The sequence below is a fragment of the Erythranthe guttata genome, chromosome 11 (assembly GCF_056151865.1).
Source record: "Erythranthe guttata isolate IM_541 chromosome 11, IM_541, whole genome shotgun sequence".
NCBI lineage: Eukaryota > Viridiplantae > Streptophyta > Magnoliopsida > Lamiales > Phrymaceae > Erythranthe > Erythranthe guttata.
Genome location: NC_142543.1, coordinates 9,182,231 through 9,204,654, shown reverse-complemented (window position 1 = coordinate 9,204,654; position 22,424 = coordinate 9,182,231). Strand labels below are relative to the sequence as shown.

Here is a 22,424-nt window from a genome sequence, read left to right as displayed (position 1 = left end):
TAAATAATATAATAAATTAAAGTTTTCTTCAATTGTAAATTGTACAATTTGATCGTCTTGTTGATATTTAAGATTTATTTTAACTTTTGAATCGACTTAGGTATAAACGTCGTAATATTTGAATCGTAAATCATAAGATTCTAAACTCGGTAATGCGAATTTTCGAAAATAAGTCACACGCGATTATAGCTGAGGAGGACTTGAAGCATACTGCGTTGGTGGCGGATATTTAAGATATTGCAAGAGAAATCCACTTTGGGGTTAAATATGCAATTTGGGTCGAGCGACTGGGAAGATGGAGTAAGTATAGAGATGATTCTGTAATTTTCAAAATTGTTTCGGCCATGGAGGTGGATTTCCAAAAATTACAAATTGACCCCCACTTGGGGTGCATTTCTGGTTTAAAGACCAAAAATAAAAAGAGGTATAATAATATAGGGACCAAAAATCGTAAAATTTGATCGATTTGTTGATATTAAAGATTTATTTTAACATTTGAATCAACATAGATATGAATGAATTGAATCGTAAGATTTGAATCGTAAATCATAAGATTTTATGCTCGTTATTGCAAATTTTCGTAAATGTGGCGGATATTTTGGATAGTGAAAAAAAGATCCACTTTGGGTTCAAATTTGCAATTTGGGTGGAGCCGAAGACGGAGTAAGTATAGGGGTGATTCTGCAATCTTCACAACTATTTAAGCCAAGGACGTGGATTTTCGGAAATTACAAATTAACCTCCACTTGGGGGGCATTTCCGGTTTAAGGACCAAAATTAAAAAAATGTATATAATATAGGGACCAAAACTGTAATTATCATAAAAATAATATAATAAATTAAAGTTTTCTTAAATCCTAAATCGTAAGCTTTGATCGTTTTGTTGATATTTTAGATTTATTTTAACTTTTGAATCGATTTAGGTATGAACGAATTGAATCGTAAGATTTGAATTGTAAATCATAAGATTTTAAACACGGTATTGCGAATTTGCATAAATGAGTCACACGCGATTATAGTTGAAAAGTAGAAGCATACTGCGTTGGTGGCGGATATTTCAGATATTGCAAGAGAGATCCACTTTGGGGATAAATTTGCAATTGGGCTGGAGCGGCTGGGTAGATGGAGTAAGTATAGGGCTGATTCTGAAATTTTCAAAATTGTTACAGTCAGGGAGGTGGATTTCCAAAAAATTACAAATTGACCCCCACTTGGGGTGCATTTATAGTTGAAGGACCGGAATTATATATATATATATATATATATATATATATATATATATATATATATATATATATATATATATATATATATATATATATATATATATATATATATATATTAATAGGGACCAAAAATCGTAAAATTTAATCGATTTGTTGATATTTAAGATTTATTTTAACATTTGAATCAACATAGATATGAATGAATTGAATCGTAAGATTTGAATCGTAAATCATACGATTTTATGCTCGGTGTTGCGAATTTTCATAAATGTGGCGGATATTTTGGATATTGAAAGAGAGATCCGCTATGGGGTCAAATTTGTAATTTGGGTGGAGTTGTTAAGAAGATTGAATAAGTATAGGAGTGATTATGTTATTTTCAGAACTGCTTCAGCTAGGGAGGTGGATTTTCTGGAAATTACCAATTGATCTCCACTTGGGGCATTTCCGGTTTAAGGACCAAATTAAAAATGGGATATAATATAGGAACCAAAATATAAATTATAACACGTTAATTATAAATAATATAATAAATTATTGTTTTCTTAAATCGTAAATCGTAAAATTTGATAGTATTGCGAATTTTCGTAAATGAGTCATAGGCAACTATAGCTGAGGAGTCGAAGCATACTGCTTTTGTGGCTGATATTTCGGATATTACAAGAGAGACCTACTTTGTGTTAAATTTGCTATTTGGGTGGAACGAATGGGAAGATGGAGTAAGTATAGCGGCAATTCTTCAATTTTCAAAACTGTTTCTGTAGATTACCAGAAATTACAAATTGACCCCCACTTGGGGTGCGCATTTCTTTTTTAAGGACCAAAATTAAAAAAAAAATATATGTAATATAGGGACCTAAAAACAAAAATTAAACGTACGCCACGAACTTTATAGACAATTCAAAAAATTATGCGACGTACAATCAAATTTTTGGTTTTCAATTTTACCAAAGATATGAAAATTGTCTACATACATAAAGCTGTGAATACCTTCAAGTGCTTGAAATCTTTTTGTAATCCGATGTATAGGAAATTGAAAAACAAGAAGAAAATAATAAACGGGAAAACAGAGAATGAATATGAGGTGAACGTGTGATTCCTCACCTGATTTTGTTGCATTCAAAAGTTCTGAAAATGCAATTATACGATACAGGTTGCTTAAATTATAGACCTAATAGCCCCAACTACGAAAACAAATATTCATAGAAAAGAGGGAGGGCTTTTTGCGATCGAATAGCGATTTCATCCGCTTTCCTGAACAAAAGATACAACCATAAAAGGAAATAGGGAAGGCCTTTTGAGATCGAGCAGCGATTCATCCACTTCCCTAAAGCACCAATATGTGCAGAGAAAATGGGAAAATATGAGAACACAAATCGAAAACCGCCGGAATGTGTGCCTCGTGTGTCCAGTCGACGGAGGCCGGGAAATAAGGAGGTGGTGGAGAGGGAGCAAAAAATTTGAAGCATAATGTACAAGAAGTAAATCGTAAGGAAAAAATACAAATATAAGAGGCATAAACCAAAGTAATATAAAGAAGTCCAACGTCAAACGAAGTAGTCGAAAGCGCAAAGCTACTCGTCAGAGTGGCGCCGTCTACAGATGTGGACGAACTCACTCAGCCGAATAAAATCAGCTATAAGAAGTAAACTTCACTGGAAGACATCAATATAATTCTTGAACAAGCGGCAAACCTGTGTACGAACAGAGAGAGCAACAGCAAACCGAAGCCGAAACACCAAAAAAGGGCTAACCTGTAATTGAATATAGAAAACACGAAGAAAAAGAAAAGAAAGGAAACAATGGTTGCGAATGAAGAAAGTAATAAAATTAGATTGGTTGAACACAAAAAAGAGAAAATTACAGGAAAACAGAAGAGAGTCACCTGTACCACGACTCAACCTTTGGAAGCCATAAGCAAAGAAGTTCCGACTTTTTATACAGCATATGAAAAGAATATTAAACAATAGTAACAAATGAAATTGTTGTGTGAGTTTGGAGTCAAAGAAGAGAATTTGTAAGATATATAAATAACAAAGATCACATAATTCAAAATTCCTTGTAATAATCCGTCTGAAGCTGAATTTTAGCGACGTACCTCGGATCCAAATAGAGGTATGTATGCAACCCCAAGTTTGAAAAATTGTCGTGAGGGAATCATGGTCGAATTTTTTGACATAATTTCAAAAGTTCCATAGAAGTAGATAGTACAAACGGAGTCCAGAATAAAGGAGAAGCAAACAAAAGTGTTCCTTACAAAAGTGATGGATCGACAATGTTTTGTTATTCAAACTTTCAAACATCCACGTCTTCGTGACTAATAAGAAATTCCAAACTTCACAAACAAAAACATCAAAACCACAAAAGAGTACACAAAAATAGAGATGTTTCGGCAAAGACATACAATTATAACTCTTTACCTAGTAATATTGCCGAGTTGAACAATTGGCGGTGTAGCACAAACACCATCATAAAGTAGCAACAATACCAGTTTTTGAAGAACTTGTACCCTCTTGGCAGATTCGCAGCCAAAAAACAATAACCGATTACAATTTCAAAGAATAAATTGTAAATAATAAAAGAGCATAACGGAAACAAAAAATGTGCAACTCCCTATACATTTCAGAAAATTATGGTATTGGATAAAGAAATTTACTAATTCTGCAACTCCCTATACATTTATAAAAAATGATATTGGATAAAAAAATGTACATATTTAGAACCATATGCCAACGAGCAAGACTATGCGCTAAACAAACAAAAATAAAATCAAAATTACTCAATGAGCAAGAAAAATTCTTAAATACTCAAACTCACTCGTTTTTTCTGATATCTTGTAATAAACAAAACCTGGTGATAACGAAATGATTTCTTCCTTCCGTGATATAACATGGCACGAAGCACTTATAGGGGAACGAATATCTGAAGCAGAGTCATTCTCATTAGTTGGTGTATCTACCTTTGGCCTCTCCAGATTTTGCACCGATCCATGGTGTACAAAAATTCGAAATACAAAATAGATAAGTTTATTAAACGCCAAAAAAAGTAAGGAACAAAACAAATCAGTAAATCCATAAACTAAAAAATAATGAAAAATGAGCGGTAGCTAAAGTTTTGCTGGCGAAGATAAGAGCAGGAGATATGCAATTAATGAGTGAAAATATTTTAAAGAATTAAAGGAGGACGTATAACATATATATGTCGAAATGAACATATATGTACAGAGGAATAAGATTATACGCTGTACACCCTCTTCTTCTCCGGTGATGGATCCACATAAACTGATTGAGAAGAAAGAATCATAAATAAGTTGTAGCTATAGAGTAAGATAAATGGTGCATAAACCAAGATCAGAAACTAACAAGATAGGAAAACTAATGGAATTTTTCAAGACAACGGTTGGTGCTAATAACAAATTAAATGTCGCAATCTATTGTTCTTTTAAACAATCATAAAGCGAAAACATGAAATGCCATTTGTAAATAATTAATGAAGGTGGCTAAAGGTTTTATATAGTAACATCCGGTTCCTTAATTAGTTGCTTCACACAGAATCGTGATTGAGATGTCGGAGTGAATTTTCTTTTAAAATCATATACCAAAACACACGAAAATATAATTTCAAATTTCAGATCAATTAGGTATCTTGGAAGGTAAAATGCAAGCATAAAAGTACAATTTGACTTACATCAGACTTGAGTAACAAACAAAGAACAGACATAGTCTAATAAACAGGATGTGAGAGAAGAGATGCAACTCTCCAACCTCCTTCATACTGGACATAAACCTTTCCGAAGCCATGCGTTTTAATCTGTGCCAAAAATAAAGTGTTTAAATATGCGTAAACACCGATAGGTATCAGGAAAATAAGTTTGCAACTCGAAATAGGCACATAAAAATAGCTGCATCATTACCAAACAAAACAAGAACGGATAGACATCGCGCTTCAATGATTCGTTAAAGATTGTAGGAAATCCAATTCAGACCCGGGAACTGGCACCCACAGAGAAGAACCAAAATTGTAAGCAAAATCGATAAATATTCAACGGCGATTCAGCAATTGTGGGCGACGAGTGAGGACAAAGAAGCAAGAGAAGAAAAATAAAATCGAGAATAAAAGAAAAGAGAAAAGAAGAAGCAAAGAGGTCGATCATACACCTCGTGAAAAGAAGGGAAAAGAAAAGAAAAGACAGAGGCGTATAATAACACGGACAAACTGTAAGAAGGAGATAATAAAAATGAACCAATAGTATTCATCAGTAAAGAATCAAAAGATAATAAATAAGATCGACTCATACGATGGAGGATATCTAGGAATGTCTCGGCAGCAACCTTGCAAATATCAGGAAAATCAGGGAAATAGAAACCTTACTTGCTGTAGCATGAGAAAAATAAAATAAATGCTCACAATAGAACATAAGTGGAAATACATCAGAGGCAGTAGGCAATTCGATTAAATACAAGATACTACTAATAATAAAGATACGAACCCGTGAACAAAATTAGTGGTTCCATATAGCGGATCGACAATCCAAGTCGGTTCATCGGTCAATTCTGTGGTGCCAAAAGCAGCAGTAGTTTCTTCCCCAACGAACTAACATGAAACAAAAGACTAACGTCAAGATACGGAGTTCACTATAGCGAGCATCCAACTGGAAAAAAAAACGTTACCAAGAAATCCAAAACTGTAGTTTGAGAAAATTGAAAATGAGTTCTTCGCATTTCTTGTCAGTCTCTGTGACCAAATGTACCTACACGGAACGATCGACACACATCAGCATATAAAAAAATTAAAAACAAACAAACGCGTCCCAATATATAAACTCCTAACATCATCATTCATCAGAACAAATTTCCGAAACCCGAAGAAGCAATCGAAGCATTACCGAAGTCGACAATCGGAAAGCTGTGCTTAACAGTGAGCATAAATAGCACAGTCCCAACAGTTTTTAGAGTAATACGATTTACGAAACAGATACCAATTAATTACGATTTATGTAACAGTAAACAAATCTATTACAGATTACTAAAGATATACCTGTAGCAACAAATTCTTATCTGCGAATTTAACAAACAAGAAAATACTTGCACAAAGATAATTTATTGAATTAAAATAAAATATTGCGGGTTACAAACTCTAATTTAATCCTCTGATTATTCTCTCAAGAAAAATATATGATTGACTTTGAATTTCGGAGACGAGTCGTTGATTTGATCTTCTCCGGATTTGATTTGGATTTGAATAACGTCTTCCGAGGGTCTTGCGACTTGAATCTCGGATCGAACGCTGAACTTTGACGGATTTTGACTTGAAGATCTTGGAGTTCTTGATGGATTTGGCCCTTCAATCTTCCTTCGATCTTGATTTGATGTTAATAACGTTAATTCGAGGGTTTAGCACCGTAATCTCGAATTAAACGCTTTAACGCCTTGATTTGATGAAGAACACCTTCGATTTGATGAACTCCTTCGATGTGATGAAGAACGCCTTGAATTTGATGAAGAACGACTTGAATATTGTAGAGAGAATTTTCTCCTACGGTTTTTATTCTTCTTGAGTTGTGCTTTGAATTGTGTAGAGAGGGTCCCTATTTATAGTGGTAGAATAAGAGTCCTACTTAAAGTCTACTTGATGACGTGGCGCGATTCGATTGGCTCTCTTTAAATTGATATTTATCTCTTATAACTTGGAAGAGAAGAAATAATCCTATTGGCCAATAATTAATTGATAATTATCCCCATAACTTATTTTGTTAGATCAATTATAATTTAATTTAGACACAATTTAATTGGCTAATTTAATTAACCAATTAATTAATTTTATGCGTCTACAAATGCCCCCTCGAGACTTGTTCACGGACAATGCATCTTGGAGTGGATGAGTCTCGATAATTGCTCAACTTTGATTGCAGCTTGATCTAACAAAGAACATATATCTTTTGAAATCATGACTGAACTTAGAGAGATTCAAAGTTGCCTACGTACCCTATAAAGGGATCAAGTCATAACGTAGTTCAAAATATATCCTTTTGAGGGATGTCGTGCACAATTTATACTCATGTGGACAATGAGAAATATTTGCAGTTTAAGCTCGTATTGAAGGAGCATTTGACTTGAATTTGTAGATAGTTTATGCTCGTATCAAGGAGCCTTGACTTGATTTGAATATATAGATAGTTTATGCTCGTATCGAGGAGCCTTGACTTGATTTGGATATATAGATAGTTTATGCTCGTATCAAGGAGCTTTGATTTGACTTGGATATGTAGATAGTTTATGCTCGTATCAAGGAGCATTGATTTGACTTGGATATATAGATAGTTTATGCTCGTATCAAGGAGCCTTGATTTGACTTGGATATGTAGATAGTTTATGCTCGTATCAAGGAGCCTTGATTTGATTTGGATATATAAATAGTTTATGCTCGTATCAAGGAGCCTTGATTTGATTTGGATATATAGATAGTTTATGCTCGTATCAAGGAGCATTGACTTGACTTGGATATATAGATAGTTTATGCTCGTATCAAGGAGCCTTGATTTGACTTGGATATGTAGATAGTTTATGCTCGTATCAAGGAGCCTTGATTTGATTTGAACTTGTAGACATTTTAAACTCGTGTCATGGAGTACTTCATTTGATTTGGACATGTAGACCTTTTAAACTCGTGTCAAGGAGTACTTCATTTGGTTTGGACATGTAGACCTTTTAAACTCGTGTCAATGAGTGCTTCATTTGATTTGGACATGTAGACCTTTTAAACTCGTGTCAAGGAGTGTTTCACTTGATTTGGACTTGTAGACCTTTTAAACTCGTGTCAAGGAGTGCTTCATTTGATTTGGACATGTAGACCTTTTAAACTCGTGTCAAAGAGTGTTTCACTTGATTTGACTTGTCGTATTGCATAGGGTGTTGGTTCCTCAAAAGACTTGTCCCCATCCTCATGATCTTCTTGTTCTTCTTCAATATGTTCTTCATTGAGCTGGTACGTCTTTTGGAATGGTGGTTCTTCAATTTGATTTGCAAGTATGCTCAACTGTTAGAGTAGGTGACCAACAAGCCAACATGTGGCTGTGGTCTTTCGTATTTATTATTGTAATAAACGAACCTTTATTCGTATTAATGATAAAACACCTTGGCATTCTATATCTTTGTCCCTTTGTCACAAGCATAGATATAGTCCTTACAGTTATTACAAGTACTAGTAATTGATCGTTAGGATCGTGAGATATTTACTCAAGTATTATAACTGTTAAACATGTTCCTAGTCGAAGGGTTACGCCACTAATGAGGATATCGGCCTTTCCCATTAAGACTAGCACTTAGTGTGTGTGTACTGCATCTCATCAGTAAACGGTATTGTGATATCGGCATGCATAAGTGGGTGCTCGTAAGTTGACGAGTTCACTGAACTCCCTCACCCTAGAAATCTCTAAGTGGTTCCCAATAATCGAGTAGAGATATATCTATGGTATAGTTGTACACCATTAGTCCTTATGACCTAGACATCACCGTGACTTCACTAGAGGACCAGCTGTATCGTGACCTGTCTCTGAGTTCCACCGAGGACCATCCCAAGGGCCAGTGTTCGTGCAGTCCGAAATCTAGTGGGAGGTCTGTGCATTGTAGTCGGGGATTCGATCGCTAGAATAGTCTTGGATGTCCTGTGTGTTCTGATAGTTTGTAATCATTCTAAGTCTCTGGCCAGAGCTGACTAAGTGATGATTAGAGAATTCGATTCTCTAAGTCATGCACGTAAGGATTACAACACTTAGAACGATCGCACCGTCATCGAACACATAAAGAGGTCTCGATGAACCAATGCCTCTAGTTCGATCGGGACATATGAATCGAAGGGACCGTACTGTACGTTAACTATATCTGAAGGTTCTTGCAGGCACTTCATTTGTATCTAGGGAATCATGACGCGTAGTTGCTAGACGCCAATCTTGATTCGTTGGGTGATTAAGGTGAAACGAGTTTCATCTTAATCGTAACTCTAAGGGGACGAGTTTTGACCACAAAGGGTTGTGGGCCCACGGCTAGCTTACACCTGAACCATCGAGGGTCACACTGCTCGTGCACATGAGATCTCTGAATAAACGGTCAGAGATAAAATGGTTTATCTTTGCATGATTGGAAGTCAATATGATTGGGTCCAACATTCGTAATTTGGAATTATGAATGAGAATAAGAAAAGGAAAAGAATAGGCAAATGTATTAGTGGACTTTCTAAATCGGGAAGTTTCCAAATTTAGAAAGTGCACTGAATTAGGGTTTCCACTTTTGGAAAGTTGGAAATTGAGAGTTGGCACTCGTAATGACGAGGACATTATAATGATTCCGAAAATGTAATCGTTACAGTTTTCCGATGATCGAATTGAGAGAGATGAGCAAGTAAAAGAACTAACGAACTTAAGCTGTTGGGCCCGGTCCAACTTAAGCCCGTTAGGGTTTTATGCAAGACATATAAATACTTGATTTATAGGTCTTGCACACACACAACTAAGAGAACACACGTTCATAACCCTAGCCGCTGCCTCTCTCGATCAGCCACCCTCTCCCACGGCCACCACCACCGCGCCGTCGCCAGAAATTCGCCGGAATCGGCCACCCGTTGTGCCACGTGTTTAGTAGATCGAAGTATACGAGGTGAAATCCAAGAGGAGGAAGATCGAAGAATCGAAGATGCGAGAAGGTAATTCCGAAAAACTGCTCTCGGATTTTCTGCGCTGCCCAGCGAGAAAATTCGCCATAAATCAACCGGTCATCCGATGGACGTGAAATTTTGACAGCAGCTTCACGACTCATAAATCTACCATCGTCCAGAAGGAATTGTTCATCCAGTAAATACGCATGGAGATACGGAAGTCGGAGCAAGGCTGTAATTTCAGATCAGCAAACAGGTTGGATCAATAGGAGTGGGAAGAGCAGCTAGCCATCTTCTCTGCGTGTGAGATTCACGCGCCGCCGTGGCCGTCTCGCCGCTCTTGCCGCTGCACCGCTGCTGCCCCGATTGTACGGATTGGTTTCCGTAGCAATCTCGACTTGCTAAGCGCTCCTACCTCACGCTTCAAGAGGTAAACACACGAATCCCTTGTTTCGGTTCGTTTACGTTTAAACAATGTATATTCATGTTCGTTTTCGTACGATTTTATGTGATTACGTGAAATCGTTTTAATCGTTGCGAGCATGTTATTTGGTTTAAACGCGAGCATGTTAATTGATTTAAATTCGGTTAAATTATTTAGCATGTATGTTGTTTTTAATTTCGCTGGAAGCGCAAAGGTACGCAATTAATTGATTTAATTTGTCGGGCATGTGCTTGTGTGCTTTAAAGTTGTTTAAATCACATTAAATTTTTATTTTCCGCTGCGTACACGTGCCCGAAACCCAACAGTGGTATCAGAGCTCGTTGCGCAATTAATTGCGTTCGTTTTTTTATGCTATGAATTTATGCATGATTTGATTTATTAAAGTAGTGATTGTTGTAGTATGTAATTGGGAGTTTTCGTAAGTTTAAAATATTTTTGAAATATTTTTTAGAATTTTTCCAGCTTTAAAATTGTTTAAAATTGGAAAATCGGATCTGAAATTATTTTTAAAACGTCGGTTTTTTTAATTGTTCGGATCGAACCGGTCAGACCGGCCGGTTCGATGGTTGTGCACGATACAATTGACCGAATCCAAGTGGATTAGGGTCGGTCAGACCGGTTCTCGGTCCGACTGACCCAGCCCACTCATTTGGGTCAACTGGATCGGGCATAACCGGACCACTTCGGTCCGAACCGGTCAGACCGGTTGGGCCGAACCGGTTCACTGAAAAAAAAAAAAAAAAAAAAAAAAAAAAGTTTATTTCAGATTTTCTAAAATTAAACTTAAAACAAATTGATTTTAATTTTTGGAAAATTATTTTCAATTAATCCCAATTAGATAATTGAGTCAACAATCATCTATTTTAGTAAATAGGTGTTAGATTAATCAGATTGATTTAAATTGTTAAATTGATTTCAATTAATAGAACACAAATATAATATTGATTATAGTTCAACTTAATTACTAGTTCCTCAACGTTATTTGAATGATTTATGCTAGTTGAGGTTCTATAATTATTTTGAAAAACTCGATAATTAATTAATGTAATTAATTATATAGTTAGGTCATATGTTCCTCTTAGGACAATATGCGTTTCCATATACCTTTAGAGAACATAGATGTAGGAATCACATAGACCAATCCGAACCTTCTGATGAGATAAAACATTTTAATAAAAATCCCTCATTCTTAATTTAATTAAGAATCATTTCAAGCTATAAAGAAAAACCCAATCTGTTGAGTTATTTCTTTCCTTCTGCCAACGGTTGGATTATGTGTAGCCCTTTACTGTAGTGCAGTAAGCCGTGTTAGCGGGGAGTGCTATGGTAGAGTAAGCTGTAATTCAATTGACATAGCGATGAAGGTAGCCATAGAAAAGGGTTATGTTGGATTAACGTGGTCGGCTAGATTAACTAGGGACTGCATTAGTTTGGCATAATCAAGTTCTATGAGCATCTTTGATTGGTAGGTTAGACTTGACACACGACGATTTTGATATTCGCGAGATTAACTTAGGTCATTATCGAGTGTGAGGAAAATTAATTTAGGGTCATATTGTGGATATGATTGATTGTGATCTACCTTTGGGCAAATATAATCGGGCTAGATTAACTACGGGTTATATTTGTCTATTGGACCTAAAGCCCATTAAGAAAAATCAGTTTTCTCGTTTGTCTACTAGAGGGAAGTGGAACTCGATAAAATTAGTGGGAGAACAATTAAATAACATAAGTCCAAACATTTAATTGTAACAATCATTTAACGCGAATCTCTAATAATCCTCTTCTCTATACCTCTCAGATAATCATGTCTAAGAATCCTATAATGTCAATCCTCGACAATAAACTCAATGGCCCTAATTACCTAGATTGGTTGCGTAGTCTTAAGCTTGTGCTAACCGTTGAGGGGCGTCTCTATGTTTTGAACGAGAGACTTCCCGCCACTATACCTGCCACAACAACTGATGCTGAAAAGGAAACTCATGAAGCATGGAAGAAAGATGACACACATGCTAGGTGCTATATGATAGCCGCCATGGAGCCCGCGCTTGCGAGGAAATATGAGTCTCACATGCATGCTTTCGATATAAAGGCTCATCTCGATAGCATGTATAGTGAGAATATTAGGGCATCGAGGTACGCTGCTACAAAGGAGTTGATCACGGCGAGACTGCGCGAAGGGACTTCGGTCCACGAGCACTGTCTCAAAATGATCAGTCTCCTTGAAAAGCTAGTGAATCTCGATGTCACCCTCCCAGCCGAGCTCTTGTTGGATTTGATCCTGTTGTCTCTTCCTAATTCCTATGAATTGTTCATAGTGAACTTCAACTTGAACAAACTAGATCCTCCCTTGGATTAGTTAATGAACATGTTGGTCAGTTTCGAGTCCACCATTAAGAAAGAGAAGTCTGTTCTCATTGTTGTTACTTCTGGAAAGAATAGTTCTCCCCAAAAAGAAGAGAAAGGAAAGAGTTCCCTTTCCAAACAGCAAGTTCGAAGTGGGTGAAGGTAGTGGGGGCCCCTAAGGCGAAATTCAGCAAAACGTAGTGAGATATTAATGATAAAGAACTTTGGCATTCCCGGAAACCCAACTATAAACATATTAGGATATGGGGTTTTCCCGCTTATGTGAAGCGATTAGTGGGAGATAAGTTGGATAGTAAATCCGACTTGTGCTATTTTGTGGGGTATCCCGAAGATTCAATGGGATACGAATTCTATTATGTCAAGGAAGCAAAGACGTTTGTTTCAAGAAATGCCACCTTTTTGGAAAGGGAGTTTCTATCCGATAGAAAAGGCAGCATGATAGAACTTGAAGTAGTTCAAAAACCACCAAGTGAAGTTCAAGCGCAAGAACAAGTAATCGAACCAATACAACAATACACTAATATACCTCCTGAACCTACGGTACGTAGATCCAAAAGAGTTCGGAAAATGCCGGATAGGTTATTCCTCCTCGAATGATGAAGATCATGTTGATCTTGGACAAGATCCAAGAACATACAATGAGGCCGTATCGGATGCGGACATGGGACATTGGCTAACTGCCATGAAATCCGAAATGGACTCCATCTACTCCAACAAGGTGTCGACCTTGGTAGATCCACCTAAGGGAATTGTTCCTATTGGCTGCAAGTGGATCTATAAGAAGAAAATTGGAGTGGATGGAAAGGTATCGACCTATAAAGCTAGATTGGTAGCGAAAGGTTACACTCAAAGGCAAGGCGTTGACTATGAGGAAACTTTTTCGCCAGTCGCGATGCTGAAGTCCATTAGGATTTTGCTGGCCATAGCTGCGTGGTACGACTACGAGATATGGCAAATGGATGTGAAGACCGCCTTCCTTAATGGAGATATTGAGGAAGAAATTTACATGGCGCAGCCGGAAGGCTTCATATCTTCTGGAAGTGAGCAAAAGGTTTGCAAGCTCCAGCGATCCATTTATGGATTGAAACAAGCATCCCGAAGTTGGAACATTAGGTTCGACTCAACTATCAAAGAGTTTGATTTTGAGAAGAATCCGGAGGTACCTTGTGTATACAAGAAGGTTAGTGGGAGGGCAGTGATATTTTTAGTGCTTTACGTTGATGACATTCTACTCATTGGGAATGACGTAGGAATGTTGCAGCAAACGAAAGCATGGTTGTCCACACGTTTCTCAATGAAGGATTTGGGAGAAGCATCTTATGTATTAGGAATACACATCTATAGAGATAGAGCGAGAAAGATGCTTGGCTTATCCCAAAGCCTGTACATAGACACCGTTATGAAACGGTTTAGCATGGAAGAATCCAAGAAGGGATTCTTGTCAATGTCCCATGGAGTTCGTCTCTCGAAATCTATGTGTCCGCAAACACCTAGTGAAATCGAGGAGATGAAAAGGAAACCCTATGCTTCTGCCATAGGAAGCATAATGTATGGCATGCTATGTACGAGACCCGATATTGCGTATGCTGTGAGTGTCACAAGAAGCAGATATCAGTCTAACCCCGGCCCGGCTCACTGGAAAGCCGTGAAAGATATCCTCAAGTACTTGCGAAGGACTAAGGATATATTTTTGGTCTATGGGGGTGCCGAGTTGAAATTAGAGGGTTTCACCGACTCTAGTTTTCAATCGGACGTGGACGACTCAAAGTCGAATTCTGGATTTATATTCACGCTTAATGGTGGTGCCGTGTGTTGGAAGAGTTCCAAGAAAAGCACGACGGCCGATTCCACTACCGAAGCAGAATACATTGCAGCGTCCGAAGCTGCAAAAGATGGGACTTGGATAAGGAAGTTCATCCAAGAGTTGGGTGTCATTCCTAATGCTAGTGATCCAGCACCGTTGTACTGTGATAACACCGGAGCCTTGGCGCAAGCTAAGGAGCCGAGATCTCATCAGAAGTTGAAGCATATTCTGAGAAAGTATCATGTGATCCAAGAGATCATTGATAGAGGTGAAGTTAAAGTAGAACGAGTCACCTCGGAAGAGAACGTTGCAGACCCCTTTACGAAGCCTTTACCGAGATCGGTCCATGAGAAACATCCAGAGTCGATGGGATTGCGATTCATGGGTAGTTGGCTTTAGGTCAAGTGGGAGATTGTTAGAGTAGGTGACCAACAAGCCAACATGTGGCTGTGGTCTTTCGTATTTATTATTGTAATAAACGAACCTTTATTCGTATTAATGATAAAACACCTTGGCATTCTATATCTTTGTCCCTTTGTCACAAGCATAGATATAGTCCTTACAGTTATTACAAGTACTAGTAATTGATCGTTAGGATCGTGAGATATTTACTCAAGTATTATAACTGTTAAACATGTTCCTAGTCGAAGGGTTACGCCACTAATGAGGATATCGGCCTTTCCCATTAAGACTAGCACTTAGTGTGTGTGTACTGCATCTCATCAGTAAACGGTATTGTGATATCGGCATGCATAAGTGGGTGCTCGTAAGTTGACGAGTTCACTGAACTCCCTCACCCTAGAAATCTCTAAGTGGTTCCCAATAATCGAGTAGAGATATATCTATGGTATAGTTGTACACTATTAGTCCTTATGACCTAGACATCACCGTGACTTCACTAGAGGACCAGCTGTATCGTGACCTGTCTCTGAGTTCCACCGAGGACCATCCCAAGGGCCAGTGTTCGTGCAGTCCGAAATCTAGTGGGAGGTCTGTGCATTGTAGTCGGGGATTCGATCGCTAGAATAGTCTTGGATGTCCTGTGTGTTCTGATAGTTTGTAATCATTCTAAGTCTCTGGCCAGAGCTGACTAAGTGATGATTAGAGAATTCGATTCTCTAAGTCATGCACGTAAGGATTACAACACTTAGAACGATCGCACCGTCATCGAACACATAAAGAGGTCTCGATGAACCAATGCCTCTAGTTCGATCGGGACATATGAATCGAAGGGACCGTACTGTACGTTAACTATATCTGAAGGTTCTTGCAGGCACTTCATTTGTATCTAGGGAATCATGACGCGTAGTTGCTAGACGCCAATCTTGATTCGTTGGGTGATTAAGGTGAAACGAGTTTCATCTTAATCGTAACTCTAAGGGGACGAGTTTTGACCACAAAGGGTTGTGGGCCCACGGCTAGCTTACACCTGAACCATCGAGGGTCACACTGCTCGTGCACATGAGATCTCTGAATAAACGGTCAGAGATAAAATGGTTTATCTTTGCATGATTGGAAGTCAATATGATTGGGTCCAACATTCGTAATTTGGAATTATGAATGAGAATAAGAAAAGGAAAAGAATAGGCAAATGTATTAGTGGACTTTCTAAATCGGGAAGTTTCCAAATTTAGAAAGTGCACTGAATTAGGGTTTCCACTTTTGGAAAGTTGGAAATTGAGAGTTGGCACTCGTAATGACGAGGACATTATAATGATTCCGAAAATGTAATCGTTACAGTTTTCCGATGATCGAATTGAGAGAGATGAGCAAGTAAAAGAACTAACGAACTTAAGCTGTTGGGCCCGGTCCAACTTAAGCCCGTTAGGGTTTTATGCAAGACATATAAATACTTGATTTATAGGTCTTGCACACACACAACTAAGAGAACACACGTTCATAACCCTAGCCGCTGCCTCTCTCGATCAGCCACCCTCTCCCACGGCCACCACCACCGCGCCGTCGCCAGAAATTCGCCGGAATCGGCCACCCGTTGTGCCACGTGTTTAGTAGATCGAAGTATACGAGGTGAAATCCAAGAGGAGGAAGATCGAAGAATCGAAGATGCGAGAAGGTAATTCCGAAAAACTGCTCTCGGATTTTCTGCGCTGCCCAGCGAGAAAATTCGCCATAAATCAACCGGTCATCCGATGGACGTGAAATTTTGACAGCAGCTTCACGACTCATAAATCTACCATCGTCCAGAAGGAATTGTTCATCCAGTAAATACGCATGGAGATACGGAAGTCGGAGCAAGGCTGTAATTTCAGATCAGCAAACAGGTTGGATCAATAGGAGTGGGAAGAGCAGCTAGCCATCTTCTCTGCGTGTGAGATTCACGCGCCGCCGTGGCCGTCTCGCCGCTCTTGCCGCTGCACCGCTGCTGCCCCGATTGTACGGATTGGTTTCCGTAGCAATCTCGACTTGCTAAGCGCTCCTACCTCACGCTTCAAGAGGTAAACACACGAATCCCTTGTTTCGGTTCGTTTACGTTTAAACAATGTATATTCATGTTCGTTTTCGTATGATTTTATGTGATTACGTGAAATCGTTTTAATCGTTGCGAGCATGTTATTTGGTTTAAACGCGAGCATGTTAATTGATTTAAATTCGGTTAAATTATTTAGCATGTATGTTGTTTTTAATTTCGCTGGAAGCGCAAAGGTACGCAATTAATTGATTTAATTTGTCGGGCATGTGCTTGTGTGCTTTAAAGTTGTTTAAATCACATTAAATTTTTATTTTCCGCTGCGTACACGTGCCCGAAACCCAACATCAACTCCATATCATGTGCTCGAGTGGCCAACTCTTCAAAACTTTTAGGTTGAATTACTTGAAGGATATATCGGAGTCCCCATTGCATTCCTTGGATGCACAGTTCAATAGCTGATGTCTCAGACAGTCGATCCTTGCAATTAAGACTCAAATTTCTCCAACGGTTGATGTAGTCGATGACTCAAATTGGTGAGCTCAATCATGCTGACTGTTCTTCGAGTGCTGTAAAAGCGGTTGAGAAATTCTTCCTCTAAGTGCTTCCAACTATCGATGGAGTTTGCCCCCAAATCAATGTACCAATCAAACGCATTGTCTTTGAGCGATCGGACGAATTGCTTGACGAGGTGATCTCCGTACGTCCCGGCATCATTGCAAGTCTCGACGAAGTGTGCCACATGTTGCTTGGGGTTGCCTTTGCCGTCAAATTGTTGAAACTTTGGAGGTATATAGCCCATTGGCATCCTTAGATCATCAATCCTTTGCGTGTATGGCTTGACATAGGTTGATGGAGACTTCGAGCTTCCTTCCAACTTGTCTTTGATGGTTCCACTGATCAGCGTTATCACTTGATCTACATGAATCATCCCTTCTGGAGAAACTTGAAGTTCTTGAGCTGGAGCCTTCTCGTTTTCAACTGGTTGTTGCTTTGTGGATGTCTCGACTTCATCTTGAACTTCTATCTGATTCTCCACAGCTTGACTAGCATCGGCTTTGTCCATCTTGTTGATCAACTCGGCAATTTGAGAATCTCGTTGTTGAACATGCTTTGTGAGTCCCTCAATTGCCTTTGTCAAACTTGCAATTTGCTCCTCCATGGTTGTAGCGTTTGTTGTCATGACGGATGCCACCTCTGAGTAGCTTGATGTTGAACGAGGCGTGGGCTGTGAAATCTTTCGTTTTGAACCTTCCACGTCTGCGCTTGTGTTGACAAGAGGTGGTAAGCCTTTCTGAATGGTTTGAGGCGTCGAGTTAGTCTCGGAGGAGGATGCTTGCAGCTGCAACACTTCGAGGATCTTCGAGAGAGAAGAGATGAGAGGTAGAGATGTCCCACCGGGCGTGCCAAAATTTGTAGCAACAAATTCTTATCTGCGAATTTAACAAACAAGAAAATACTTGCACAAATATAATTTATTGAATTAAAATAAAATATTGCGGGTTACAAACTCTAATTTAATCCTCTGATTATTCTCTCAAGAAAAATATATGATTGACTTTGAATTTCGGAGACGAGTCGTTGATTTGATCTTCTCCGGATTTGATTTGGATTTGAATAACGTCTTCCGAGGGTCTTGCGACTTGAATCTCGGATCGAACGCTGAACTTTGACGGATTTTGACTTGAAGATCTTGGAGTTCTTGATGGATTTGGCCCTTCAATCTTCCTTCGATCTTGATTTGATGTTAATAACGTTAATTCGAGGGTTTAGCACCGTAATCTCGAATTAAACGCTTTAACGCCTTGATTTGATGAAGAACACCTTCGATTTGATGAACTCCTTCGATTTGATGAAGAACGCCTTGAATTTGATGAAGAACGACTTGAATATTGTAGAGAGAATTTTCTCCTACGGTTTTTATTCTTCTTGAGTTGTGCTTTGAATTGTGTAGAGAGGGTCCCTATTTATAGTGGTAGAATAAGAGTCCTACTTAAAGTCTACTTGATGACGTGGCGCGATTCGATTGGCTCTCTTTAAATTGATATTTATCTCTTATAACTTGGAAGAGAAGAAATAATCCTATTGGCCAATAATTAATTGATAATTATCCCCATAACTTATTTTGTTAGATCAATTATAATTTAATTTAGACACAATTTAATTGGCTAATTTAATTAACCAATTAATTAATTTTATGCGTCTACATAAATACAAGACAAGAAAAATTTAGGAAAAAACAAATAAATATATTATCAAACGAAAGCGGATTACAATCTCCGTAATTCCCCTGATTCTTCTCTCCTATTCTAATTTTGATTCAAGGGCTTAAAAGCTTGTTCTTGAATCGAACATATGATTTCCTATCACGAACATCTCGAATTCAAATATGTTATGAATTCGAGGAATCGAATATATGATTTCCTATCACGAACATCTCGAATTCAAATATGTTATGAATTCGAGGCGGAGGCTCGAGACGTGAGCTTGAGAGCTCGATATGTGTCTGTGTGAGTCTGATTTTTAGATGCACCAATGATCTTCTTTTATAGGCACATGCTAGGGTTAGGGTTTCTCGACTTGTAGAGTGGGCCAGACATTTTAAAGCCCAAATATGTTATGGACTTTAATTTGAGACCTAAATTAATAACCGATTTATTTTGGTTATTAATTAGTAATTTATCTCAAATTTTCGATGTCTACAAATGCCCCCACTTCTAGTCTCGGCGAAGAACATGTTGAATATTTGTAAGACGAGACTTGAAGTAATCGAATTTTCTCTCATTTGTTGGCTTCCAAACCTCTTTCCTCAACTTTGGGGTTTAATTTGATAAATCCTTCACCTTGAGGGACTTAAATGATAAGTCCTATTCTTTGATAAGGGCTCAAACGCAATTTATTGCTTCTTGATTTGGGGATCTAACTAATCCATCCGCAGCACTTCACAATTACTCCGACGGCCGCTCACACTTTGGTCTCACCATCTCTCTTTGTAACTTTGAAAATTTCTCCATATGCATATGTTTCACATATTCACGACCACACCATGGGCGATGGTAATGAAGAGCGGCGCCGTAGCATCTTTGGATTCGCCGGAAGAGTTCAGCGCAACACCTAGACGATGGCGAGCTTGGACTATAGGCAGCATCTTTGTTGTCATCGGAGGAATAGGTGGCGCGGCTCTTCAGTCTACTTTGAGTTTGACTGGTGGATTTGAGCGGCCAGCGGTTTGCGGCGGCGAAAGAGGATATAACACCGTCGAGGGCTTCCGGCGGCAAAAATTGAAACGGGATTCATCAGGCGACGATTTTGTCGGCGGGCATATTCCGGCGGCCTCCAGGATTTGACATAGCGGGGAGAATTGTTGGCAAAGGCAAATGATCGCCATGGCTGGCCCCTTTTTTTTTTTTTTTTTTTTTTTTTTTTAATTCATTTAGGAACAAAGATTGTGGATCTGTATTTTTCTTTCTGCTGCCAAAGAGAGGATTTGCTGGAGATTTTCTTCCTTCGTCAATACTCCAAATCTTTTGGCAACTCAATCGGTCGAAGCATAGTAGATTGGAGAAGAAATTGTGCCACTGCGTCTTTGCCCCCAAGCGAATAAAGAGTTTTACCCTTTTTTTTTCGTCCGTATTCACGAGTAGCAATGGTTTCTTAGCCGCCATTGGACAGTTGAATGGACTTAATTTTGACATCGGAGGAAGAGATGAGGGGTGAAGATAGTCCCACCGGGCGTGCCAATTTGTTAACCTCAAATTTTTCGAATCTGTAAAACATAAATACAAGACAAGAAAAATTTAGGAAAAAACAAATAAATATATTATCAAACGAAAGCGGATTACAATCTCCGTAATTCCCCTGATTCTTCTCTCCTATTCTAATTTTGATTCAAGGGCTTAAAAGCTTGTTCTTGAATCGAACATATGATTTCCTATCACGAACATCTCGAATTCAAATATGTTATGAATTCGAGGAATCGAATATATGATTTCCTATCACGAACATCTCGAATTCAAATATGTTATGAATTCGAGGCGGAGGCTCGAGACGTGAGCTTGAGAGCTCGATATGTGTCTGTGTGAGTCTGATTTTTAGATGCACCAATGATCTTCTTTTATAGGCACATGCTAGGGTTAGGGTTTCTCGACTTGTAGAGTGGGCCAGACATTTTAAAGCCCAAATATGTTATGGACTTTAATTTGAGACCTAAATTAATAACCGATTTATTTTGGTTATTAATTAGTAATTTATCTCAAATTTTCGATGTCTACAATACCCCTTGTTCATAAATTGAAGGGTTACACAAAATGTTTAAACCTAGGAATATGAAATGATATTATACATAAATCAATAAATCAAAATAAGCTAATATTTTACCTCGCGTTTGTGCTCCACGTTTTTCGTCTCGTAAAACCCATAATGAATTACCTGTTTACCCAAAACAAAAAAATTAAATAAAAATAATAATAAAAACAGTGAAATGTGGGCGAAAGCTGATCTAATTATGTCCTCAAAAAATCGCCGAAGAGCACCTCCCAGCACTCTTACCAGCATCCACCGCCGCCGCCAGGAAATCCTCCACTGAACCTGAAAATCAAAGAAGAATTCTGATGAATAAACCACTGAAAAACAAAGATGCTAATCAAACTGACCTCGCTCCGATGGCAGCTCTGGAAGAAAAATTGACTTTAAAAGGTTCTTGAGGAGAAAAAGTGTTGGAAGAAAAAATTGGAGCTACGGCGCCGACCCCGAACGGAGTGGCAGTGGCGGTGCGAGGGTTGGCCGAGATTTGAAGCAAGTCAATGGAACACCTGGACAATCGCCGGAAAACGGGTTTAATCGAAATTAAATAAGAAATCAGAAATGGGTGAGGAAGAAAACATCGTATTCAATTCAATGAACCTCAGTTCTGAGTATTAAGAGATATAGATGGGAAAAAATATATTTCTGAAGCAGTGGCAGAAGGAGGACAACGCACGTAGAGGAAAAAGGGAGTGGCTGGAGATATAGACGAGGAGGGCGGCGAGCATACTACTGGAGGAAAAAAGCGGCGCCACGTGATAGGGGCATCGGTCGAAGCGCCGGCGGACGCCGGGCAAAGCGGGTGGCGGAGGTCAACAGTTGTGGGCGATATGTGACGTCGGGCGCTAAAACGGCGTCGTTCTGTACCGAGCAGAGTAAAAGAGAAAGGAACGACGTCGTTTTTCAATTAGCGGAATAAAAGAAAAGCCAGAAATTAAGCAGGCGTGTCGTGGTCAAGCTACTTGGAAAATAAATGAAAAAGAAAATAATAGGAGACGTTGATTGGAGGAAGGAATTGAAACGGTGCAGTTTTGGAATTAAATGGGGCAAAAAAAAAGGAATAAGAAAAGGCATAAAAAGAAAATAGCAGATCCCTATATATATATATACTTAATCCAAAATATCCACTACATTTTCGCAATACCGAGCATAAAACTTTATGACTTACAATTCAAATCTTACGATTCAATTCATTCATATCTA

At 38.5% G+C, this 22,424-nt stretch overlaps 2 long non-coding RNA genes across 4 annotated transcripts in view; one reads left to right on the top strand and one right to left on the bottom strand.

Annotated features, from left to right (window-relative positions):
• The window catches only part of LOC105973528 (uncharacterized), a 43,486-nt gene that overhangs the window by 8,673 nt on the left and 12,389 nt on the right, over nt 1–22,424 (top strand). The gene's annotated exons all lie outside the window — the stretch shown is intronic.
• Nucleotides 2,301–22,314, bottom strand: LOC148766957 (uncharacterized). Of its 3 annotated transcripts, XR_016034529.1 has the most exons (10): nt 21,898–22,314; nt 21,667–21,730; nt 21,466–21,506; nt 21,297–21,347; nt 5,897–5,976; nt 5,716–5,819; nt 5,524–5,600; nt 5,140–5,218; nt 3,091–5,036; nt 2,301–2,980 (listed from the first exon to the last, which is right to left on the bottom strand). It is a non-coding gene; the product is annotated as an uncharacterized LOC148766957 (long non-coding RNA). The 3 variants fall into 3 exon arrangements; XR_016034531.1 differs by having other exon boundaries at nt 3,112–3,158; nt 3,325–5,036; nt 5,716–5,976; nt 21,468–21,730; XR_016034530.1 differs by having other exon boundaries at nt 3,112–5,036; nt 5,716–5,976; nt 21,468–21,730.